The sequence below is a fragment of the Sciurus vulgaris genome (assembly GCF_902686455.1).
Source record: "Sciurus vulgaris genome assembly, chromosome: X".
In the NCBI taxonomy this organism is placed as follows: Eukaryota; Metazoa; Chordata; class Mammalia; order Rodentia; family Sciuridae; genus Sciurus; species Sciurus vulgaris.
In genome coordinates this window covers 105215200-105225518 of record NC_136471.1, presented here as the reverse complement: position 1 = coordinate 105225518, position 10319 = coordinate 105215200, and the positions used below count along the sequence as shown (strand labels likewise).

At 42.7% G+C, this 10319-nt stretch overlaps 1 pseudogene across 1 annotated transcript; it reads right to left on the bottom strand.

Annotated features, from left to right (window-relative positions):
• Positions 1–8817: 8817 nt before the first annotated feature.
• Positions 8818–9422, bottom strand: LOC306651137 (large ribosomal subunit protein eL21-like; annotated as a pseudogene). The gene is made up of 2 exons: positions 9242–9422; positions 8818–9165 (listed from the first exon to the last, which is right to left on the bottom strand). The product of its transcript is annotated as a large ribosomal subunit protein eL21-like (transcript).
• Positions 9423–10319: the final 897 nt, after the last annotated feature.

Here is a 10319-nt window from a genome sequence, read left to right as displayed (position 1 = left end):
TGGCCTGGGAAATGACATTGTCTGCAGGGATGCAGAGCCCGGGTGGACTTGGGCACATGGGGGGACATGAAGCAAACAGGAACGGCCTGTCCCTTGATTTAGAGCTGGGGTTTGCTCCTCTGAATTCTGTTACCCTCCACACCTGGAGAAGGACCAGTTCTGCTGGACCCACAAAGAAGGAAAGAGAAGGGGTCAGCTCTCCTGCAGCCTGGGAGAGGGATGGACAAGCCACTTCCAGGACCTGAGGTTCCCAGGAAGGCTGGCCTGGTTCCCTGTGAGAGCACAGCCCACAGACCATTCCTGCCACTTCACCTGGGGGCTGCAGTCCCAGTTCTGAGGAGGAGACAGGAGCAGATTGCCCTGATAGTTTTGGTGCACTGCATGGTTGACATTATAGGCCTGAAAAATGGGTAGTCATGGCAACTGTGGAAGCTTGTTCTGGAAGGGTCATACTTCCTATCATTTGCATATTATTTGTAACTTATATTCCAGAATTCTTCCACTTCTAGGTTGCAAACCATTTATGGACCCCCCTATTGATTTAGTGGGGGGAAACCTTCATTAAATGGAACTAGACTAAAACTGAGTATGAAGGAAAATAACAAAGTGTAATACACATTTTCAATGAAGTATTCTTTGGAAAAAATTTGTTTCAGTTCTGTATACTAGTGAGTGCCAAATATAAAATGTACTCCTTCTGTAGCCGTGAGCAAAAAAGTTTGTAAATTGCCAGCAACCCTAGTTTTACTCATGTCCCATGAGGAAGGAAAAGCCTATTTTTCTTTGAGAGGAGGAAATGGTTTCTAATAGGTAAAAATAGGACACAACCAAATGATCATCAACAGCAGGACAGAATTCACATTTTATGATTCGATTTATGCAAAATCTTACAAAGGCAAAACTAAATTCTATGGCTTACCTATGCATCCATTGGTGGCAAAATTATAAAGGAAAATTACCTAAAGTCAGCAAAATGGTTATCCCTGGAGGGAAGAGGGGCAGTGACCAGGAAGGGATATTCTGAGTGGGGGACTCTGGGACAGGCAATGTTCTGTTTCTTAACTGGGCTAGTGCTTATGTGGGGATTCACTTTATAATAATTTGTTAAATTGTACATTCATGCTATATGCCCTCTACTGTAGGCATATTTCATAATAAAAAATTCTAAATAGCACATTTAAATAGCATATGCATCATACCACCCTGAACACACACAATCCTGGCTCTATATCTATATAGACATATAGATATAGATAGATCATTTCCTGCAAAACATCTTGCTAATGAAAGATCCACAGAAGTGATTATGCAATTATCCAATTAAGTTAACATCAGGCCTACTTTTAGAGCAGCACTATCCAATAAAGCTTTCAGTGATAATGGAATATGCTATATCTTCAATGTTCAATACAATAGCCTCTGGTCACAAATTTGTCTATTAAGCAACTGAAATATGTCCAGTGCAATTGAGGAACTGAAGTTTAAATTATGCTTAATTTTAACTAATTTAAATTGAAAGAGATAATATGTGACCATTGGCTGCGATATTGGAAACACAAGTATAGGCCCATTTGGTGGTATACTTAGAAGAACATATATGCTTGCCTTGCTGCTGAATTTGAATCCCAGATCTGTCACTATGAGCAAATGAGGTTTTAGGTGGGTTACTCGGCTTTTCTGATACTAATATACTCACCTATAAAACAGGGATGAAAAGAGATACTTCATAATCATGATGCAAGAACTGTAGAAAATTAATATATAGAAAGGGACTAACTCAGCACCAGATAGTAGTTAATATTCAAGAAATGTTGTCTTGTTCCCCATACCTATGTGGTCATATCAAACCTCTGCAATCTCCTTCAGATAAGGACTGGGTGAAAAAATTCAGGTAGTTTTGTCTACCCTGCCTCCCCAACATCCGAAGGACACATCTGTAGGCCTGGAGCATCATCCCTACACCTCTAGGGTGGGGCTTTTTCCAGAATGAACTGTAAAGCACATTCATGCTCACATTTCCAGGGAGGAACACATGGAATCTGAAATAGAAAAAAGGACCATATTCTCACATCATGTTGTTTTGTTTTATTGCAGCCAAGCTTATACATTTTACATTTAGTTAGCATGATGCAATACCTATGTTTTCCTTCAGTGAATAATTTTTTCAGTGTTTTCCCCCTTTCCAATGAAGAGGCACCATCTCTTATATCACTGAAACAATTTACAACACTTCTCAAATTTTTTTCCACTTTTTCTTTCTAATGTGTGTTAAGATGTGACCAGAAGTTCTGAAAAAGTTTCCAGTGTGTGGAAAATGGAATTCTCATTCACTACCTTTCTTCACATGAAGCATGTCAATTTAAATAAATAAGTGTGTGTGTGTGTGTGTGTATAACATACCCTGCTAGCTATTTTTTTAATCAGTTGCCCTGACTCCATTGCTATAGCTTATATAAAAATAAGAACTTCACTTCAGCAAAAGATCTCATTTAGAGAGTGGGAATACAAGCTGTGGAACATGAGAATATATTTTAAGACATATACCCAACAGGGACTTTTACCCAAAACTTGTAGAGTCCTTCTGGTATGAGAAAGAAATGTTCAGCTTTTAATGTAAGTGTCTTCACTGGTTGTTGCAAAACATCTTGTCAATGAAAGTTTCACAGAAGTGATTAAATGGTTAAATTCTATCAAGGCCAGTTAGTTCCAGGTCAGTGCATTCCAATAAAACTGAATGGGGAGGGTGTGTTCTGTATCCATGCAGTGGAGTACATGAAATGTGCCCAGTGTGATTGAGGAACTGAATGTTAAATCGTATTTTATTTCAATTCATTAGAACTGAAAGAGTCACATATAGCCAGTGGACACCTTGTTGAACACCACTAGTGGAAAGTCATTTGGTAGATAGAATCGAAAGTACTGATAGGTTGATAGGTTTTCTCTTTTTTTTCTTTTTTTCTTTCTTTCTCTCACTCTCTATCCCTCCCTCCCTTCTTCTTTCTTCTTTTCTTTTTCTTTTTTTTTTTCTTTTTTCTTTTTTTTTTTTTTGGTACTGGAGATTGAACCCAGGGATGCTCTACCACTGAGCTACATCCCAGCGCCCCACCCCCCTTTTTAAAAATCTTTAAATTTTTTTTAGAGAAATCTAAATTTGAATTCTACCTCTGTTACCTCCGTGGTGAAACTTCAGGTGGGTCACTTGCATTTTCTAATCCTCAGCCAGTGACAGCTGCTCCATTAAAATGGAAACATTTCCAGAAGACCCAGCCATTGTCCTGCTAACTAGCTCTTTATTTCTCCTTAGCTTCCTACGGGCAATCATCTCCTGCTGAGAAGGGAAGCTGGAGTGGGTAACGCCCCTCAAAACCGGTGTGCCTGGCGCCAGGAGGGTGCCCACAGGACCCGACAAACCAGGTCTGCAACTGCACACAGCCTGGGACGTATGCATATTCTGGGCCCCTGATTCTGTTCTTCCCCGTTTAATCCTAACACATCTGTGGGGTGAAGAGAGGCAGATTAGTTGTCTTCTCTCCATCTGGCCAGCCTGCAAATAAATTCATTTTTTTAAATGTTGTTTTTCTCGCACTCCCAACGGGGGCGGGCCATCCAACCCAGCCTGTTGGGACCCAGGGCCCAGCCTCTGTCCGCCCCCACCCGCAGCAGAATCCCAGAATCCGGCCGAAGCGCCCCCTGGTGGCGACATTTGGATATGACGCCCCCAGGGGACAGGGAGCAACCCGGTGCCCAGGGGGCTTTGGAGGAGAGGAACACATAAGCTGGTCTTTGATAGTTTTGCTTTGTTTTGTTTGATTGGAAAATAGCTTCGTTTCAGGACCTTCATTTCTTTCCCTTCGGGCCAGTACTGACTGTCCTTGCCTCTTTTGATGAAACAGAAAGAAATTTTTTGGAATCATTTGTTTTCCTTACTCTGGATGTTGGTGGGTGCCTGAATCCAGCCTGTTGGGACCCCCAGAGCCAAGCAGCTGGCTGGGGTCCCAGTAACAAACATACCCATGTAAAATAGGGATGAGAAGAGATGCATCTTAATCATAGGTGAATACTCTATTAAAACTCATGAATGCAAACCAACTATCACAGACTGCTAGCAGTTGATGTTCAAGAACTATTGGCTTTTCCTTCCCCTCCCAATGTGGCCTTGGCAGTGTGTGACTGGTGAGAGAATCCTGATGATTTAGTGCACTCGACCCAGCATCTCTAACAGGAAGGGCCAGCACACATCTGCAGGGCGGTGGCAGCCCTGTGGCTCTGCAGCAGGGTTTCCTCCAGACACACACCTGCCCTCCTGTTCCTAAGGGGAAATGCATGGCCGAACACCCACCCAGCACCCAAATACACAAAGATCCCACTCCCTATCATGGAGTTTTCTTTGTTTGTCTTGTTTTGTTTCTTAGGCTCAACAGTTTATACATTCTATTCTTAGTAAAGAAGAGACATTATTTACTTCACTTGGTGAACAAATATTGAGAGTCTTCCTTTGGTATATAGAGGTCCAATCACTTGTTATATGTTACTGAAATTCAGTTTGTATTCTCTCTCAGCTTTTAAACGTCTTTGGGTCTTTCTAACATGTGTTAAAATGAGACAATAAGTCTTGACAAATTTGCAGCATTTGAGAAATGGAATTTTCATTCACAATTGTCAGGGTTTGAATCGTTTCCCTATATTCATATGTTGAAATCTTAACCTCCAGCACCTCAGAGTGAGGCTGTATTTGGGAGAAGGTCTTGTTAGGTCCTTAGGCCAAAGTAACTCCATTTTGAAAATCAGCACCTACCCACTCAGGCATGACCTTCCGTTAGGCCTGCCCCCAAAGAGTCCCTAACTATAGAAACCACAACAAAGAAGTTAAGTAATAATCACAGGACCAGATGGGTTATTTTTCAACTACTCCGTGGTACATGACTATATAGTTAAGAAGATTTTTTTAGCAGGCTGCTGTGCCTTGCAGAAGGGCAGCCTGGCAGACTTTGTCTGTCAATAAACCTTTGCTTGAACTCAGAGATGCTTCTCTGGTGGCTCTTTGCGCCAGCTACCCTAACAGGTCTTTAAAGAGGCAGTTAAAATAAGTCTTGAAGGTGGGCTCTAATCCAATGTGACTGGTGTCATTCATATTGATGAATCTAGTTTCATCTCATGGTCTTTGCATTTGAAAAAGGCCTTGATGGGGCCCACTGATATTTCTACAGGTTAGCCTCTTGGTGTGGTCTTTACATAAGAACAAGACCTTAATTGGGCCCATTACCCTGACTTCCTGACCATTGATTATTCTTATTCATTTATAAGTAGAGGACGTTAGGATGCAGACATGCACACACAGAAAAAAAAAAAAAAAAAAAAAAAAAACCTGTGAAGATTAAGGAAGAAGATTATCGTCTATAAACCAAGGAAAGAGGCCTAGGAGTTGAACCAGATCTGCTGAATGAAACCTTGATCTTTAACTCATAGACCCCAGAACTGTAAGAATAAAAATTTCTGCTGTTTGAGTCCCACAGACTGAGGAACTCAGGTAGAGTGACCCTGCAAACTAACAACAACACTTCCTTCCATGAAGCTTTTCAATTTATATATACTTGGGCAGATAATTTTTGTCCATTATACCTATTCAATTGCTATAGTATATATAGAAAGTTCTGGTGGTTGTAGTTGATTGCACACTTCTCTATGAGCCAATGAAGGGAGGCAAGTCTTGAAAGGGTAGTACAGTAGATCTGTGGTTATACCATGGCCATGTGGTTTCCACAGAGGAAGTCGAAATCCTCCTTCACTCTTGACCACTCAGGTCTTACTTGGAACATTTTCTCAATTCTGTGTAGCAGTAGATAAGGAGATCAATCCATGCATTGTGCAGTGACCACGTGTGAAGTACTAGGGTCTGTGCATTGTGCACACTTAATCCCCTCTCCCATTCTTCAGATGAGGAGACCGAGACTAAGAGGGGCTAAGTAGGTTATACAGCTGGTAAGGGCAGGGTCAAGATTCAAACTCAGTGTAACTTCATCAAACCATTTTTACAACTAAAGGGAGACAAGAAAGACTTTGGAAGACTTTGGAGCCACCTGGGAAGATTGAAAAGGTTTGCATATTTGCTGAAATACGTTTTCAGGACTTTTGTGAGGAAATAGTATCCGTTGCTGGCTCTTTGCGGTACAAAATCCGTGGATATTTGTCACCGCCTGCAGCAACAAATTGCACGGGTCTTATGGGTGGTGGAGTGGAAACTGAGGCACTTCTACCTTTGTCTTTAGTGCACTGCTTTCTTGCTTGTTTACTTATAGAGGATAGAGGAAATGAGGTTTACTTGCTTTGAGAGGAGAGAGAGAGAGACTTTGCTCATCAGAGAGAAAGAGACTTTGCTTAAGAGAGAAACTTAGAGAAGGACAGGCTTTGCTTAGAGGAAGAGAGACTTGCTACACCTTAAAGTCCTGCATCCTGTGAACTAAGGGTACGTCCACCCAAGGTACCCTAGTGATGCGTCTCAGTTCGCCGTTCCGCGTCTGCCTTCCACTGCTACCCCTACTCGCCGCTGTGTTCTTTCTTCTGGCTTTTCTGCTAATGGCTGCTGTTGCGTATGTCCCTACTAGCTACTGCCGCGTGTTTTTCCCTCTGGCTGCTGCCGCACGTCTAGCTGCTTTTTTGCTAATGGCTGCTGTGGTGTGTCTTCTTCTCTGGCTACTGCCACGCGGCGTGTCTTCTGCTACTGTTTTCCTGCTAATGGCAGATGTGTCTGTCTTGCTCCGCCTACGCTTATATCACCTCCAGGAGGCGGAGAGCAGGGCCACGCCTCTTACGCAAAGATTACGTGAGACGCTCCAAGCAGGCAATTAGTGCTCGAGAACACATGCACATACATTGTATGCATGGACGAGAAAATCACCTGAGTGTGCTTATGTCAATTAACCTCCTCGCTGCCGATGTGATCAGGCTTTGCCATCCCGGCGCCACCAACATGGCACAGCCCCCAACAGTATCAAGGGAGGTGAGATCTTCCATGAGCTCCTCTCTTCCAGTCTCCTAACATATCTGGGCTCCATGGATCTGCTTCCCCATCCCCACAAAACCTTCATGCTGAACTCCTGTCTGTACTTCCTATCCCATGGTAAAAAACACCCCCTTCATTCTCACCTCTTCTGTGAACATTTCTATTAGTTTATGGTGTTCTTTCCTCTTAAAGGACTGGTTGATCTGCAAACAGGCTAGCTACAGAAGTTGATTCTCTCACAGGCCATGGTTAAAGGAGTGGGAGGAGTGGGAGCCAGGGTTGCTTTGCCCTAGCTGCTCATTGTCATTTCTAGATTTTCATTCCTCCCCCTACATGCAAATCCCTGTGCTCCTTTGGTGTGTGTGGGGAGCACTCATTGGGACCTCCTCAGCACCTCTTCTTTGAGGTCATGTACTGACCTCCCAGTGCTTTCTTGAGAACACATGCCCTATGCAGCCCAACTCTCCATGCTAACACTTCTTTCTGTATAACTTTCAGAAAGTCTTCCCTGGCCTCCTCATTCCAAGATCTTCACCTTCCTCCACTTCAGCCACCCTCTCCCAGAGCCACTCACTGGACCCTGTCATCTGTCAGTTTACCACCTCTGAAGTCTCCATCTCACATGTACTTTTCCACCATCACCTCCCGCTCCTCTGACGTCCTCATTCAGTCATGCCCAAGACATGTCTGGTCTTCAACTTCATCATGACCTTTAGTTTCATTTTGATTCCTTAGCTTTGCTTTCCTTTTGTGTTCTCCTGGTGTTCTACCCATCTTAAACTCTGTTATCTATCACTTCAGTCATTTTCCTGCATTTATCCTGAAGTCTCTCATGCTGGGTCCATCTGTCCCCTACGTCAGAAAAATGCAACTATGACCGACTCATCTGCCCTCCTGTATATTTGCACATGGGTTGGTAAGGAAAGCTGCAAAAGTTACCCACAGACTCATACTACTATTAATTTATGCTCTCTAAGTTCACTCAAGTGGGTCTTTAACGTGGCCTGGAAACCATTTTGTATTTCTATAGTCAAGACTCCCCTTCTGAACAGCAAATACAGTATCAAAAAATATCATCGATTTCCTGAAATATCTGCTCACCTCTTCACTTTCAACAGATGGCCCTGCCCTCTCTTTCACAAAGAAAATGGAAACCACAAAGAGGAAGTCCCTCACTCTCCTGATACCAGCTCTTCAAACCCTCCTGCATCTGCACCCTCCTTCCCCCTTTCAAGAAAGAAGAGGCCCCTCTTCCTGTCTCATACTCAGTTGATTGTCTTCCTTCTCTGTGCTCAGAGAATTTGCTCTATCCAAGTTCTTACATATTTAGCTGCTCCCTTTGTCCAAATTCCTCTATAATATTTACAATTTCCTATTTTTGGAAAGCAAAACCAAATCTTCTGGTGCCCACATGCCCTCTCTATTCCAGTCAAATTCTCTTTCCTATCACAGCCTTAACCACTTTGAGGTGACTCACTCCCTCACTTCAACCCATAACATCTGGCTCCTCTCTGTGCTCTCTAGTGAAACCCCTTACTGAGGTCACTTATAACTTCCTATTGCTAACCCCAGGGGTCACTTATCAGCTTGTTTTGTACTTAATTCTTGGTATCAAATGACTGGTACTTGAGACTCCTATGGTTGCCAAGCCCCGTGTATCTCCAGGTATGCATTCTCTTCTCTGATGACCTTTCCTCTTCTCTACTTCAGATTCCTCCTCTCCTATTGTCCCTCAATCCCAAGTTCTCAAGAAATGTTCTTCCTCCAGGCCTCCTCCTTTCTTTCTTTCTTTTTTTTTTTTTTATGTTCACAGGCTTTAGTTTTTTTACATTTATTATGCCATAAATTCATAGGGAATAGGTTCCAGCAGCTCAGTCTCCTTTACATTTGTTCTCACAAAATGTGCTTCTCTGGGTGGACCAGGCTGGCATTTCAGCTGAACCCAGGTACCTTTCTCTTTGGCTTCCTTCTTTTTCTGATCATTTTCCTTCACATGTTTCAGGAAGCTGTCTTGGCTCTTAGAGTGTTAATATGCTCAATATGCACATTAATTCTCTTGTCAAGAATCTTGCCCTTAACTTGCTTATTCACAACAATGCCAACAGCATGCTGGGTAACATTGTAGACTCTCCCAGTTTTGCCATGATAACATTTATGGGGCATTCCTTTTTGTTATTTCCGCAATCCCACAGTGCTGGGGACTCGAACCTGGGCCTCCAGCATGGGAGGCAGGCACTCTACAAGTTGGGCTATATGGCCTGCACTGGCACATTCCTTTTTGAACGGTACCCATTCCCTTAATGTCTACAATATCACCTTTCTCGTAGATTCGCATATATGTGGTCAAAGGAACAACTCCATGTTTTCTAAAAGGCCTAGGGAACATATATCTGGTTCCTCTCCTCTTTCCCTTTGTGTTCATTATTACTGGAAGATGGCAGTTCTGGTCCAAAGGCCAGGCCTCCTTCTTTCTTACTGCAGAACAAACGCATGACTTTGTTTATCTTCTACTTACTGATCACACCCACTCCTGTGTCTCCAGGCAGACTTCATTATCATCCTCCATACTTGTACATTCAATTAGCCAGCCACCACTTCCACTTGGGAAACTCTCCTCTCTAATTCATGTAAACTTAGTCCTGTGCAGAACTGAATTCATTTTCTTTCTCCACATGACAGATTTTCTTCCTGTGAAGTTCTCCCAGGGAATGGTATTAACTTAGATGTCCTAACCTGAGGTTGGCCTAGATTGTATTCTGTCCCTTAGCACCATTTAAGGTTATTCCTTAGTAAAAGTGCCTATTACTTCCAAATCCTTCCATTTATCTTTCTTGCCATTTTCTCTAGTCTGTTCTAGTCTAATTCACACTCACACACTCTTTCAAAGTGGTGGCATAATGTATATTTGCTATACTGTTTGAGAATATTCATTCTGCTGTAGAAGACAAGAAAACGAGAGACAAACATGGAACCCATAAGATGTGTTTGGCACAGGTAAGTATCTTAGTCAGTTTGGACCGCCATAAAAAAGTACCATAAGCTAGACAATTTCAACAGGAATTTATTTCTCACAGTTCTAGAGACTGCAACTTCAAGATTAGTGTGCCAACATGGTTGGGTTTGGGCGAGGGCTTTTTTCCTGGTTTGTAGACAGCTACCTTCTCACTGCTTCTTCATGTGATCTTTTTTTCTTTGTGCATGTGCTCAGAGAGAAGAGATTTCTCTCTTCCTCTTCTTCTTCTTTTTTTTTTTGTATGAGGGATTGAACCTAGCGGTGCTCAACCACTGATCCACATCCCCAGCCCTTTTTAATATTTTT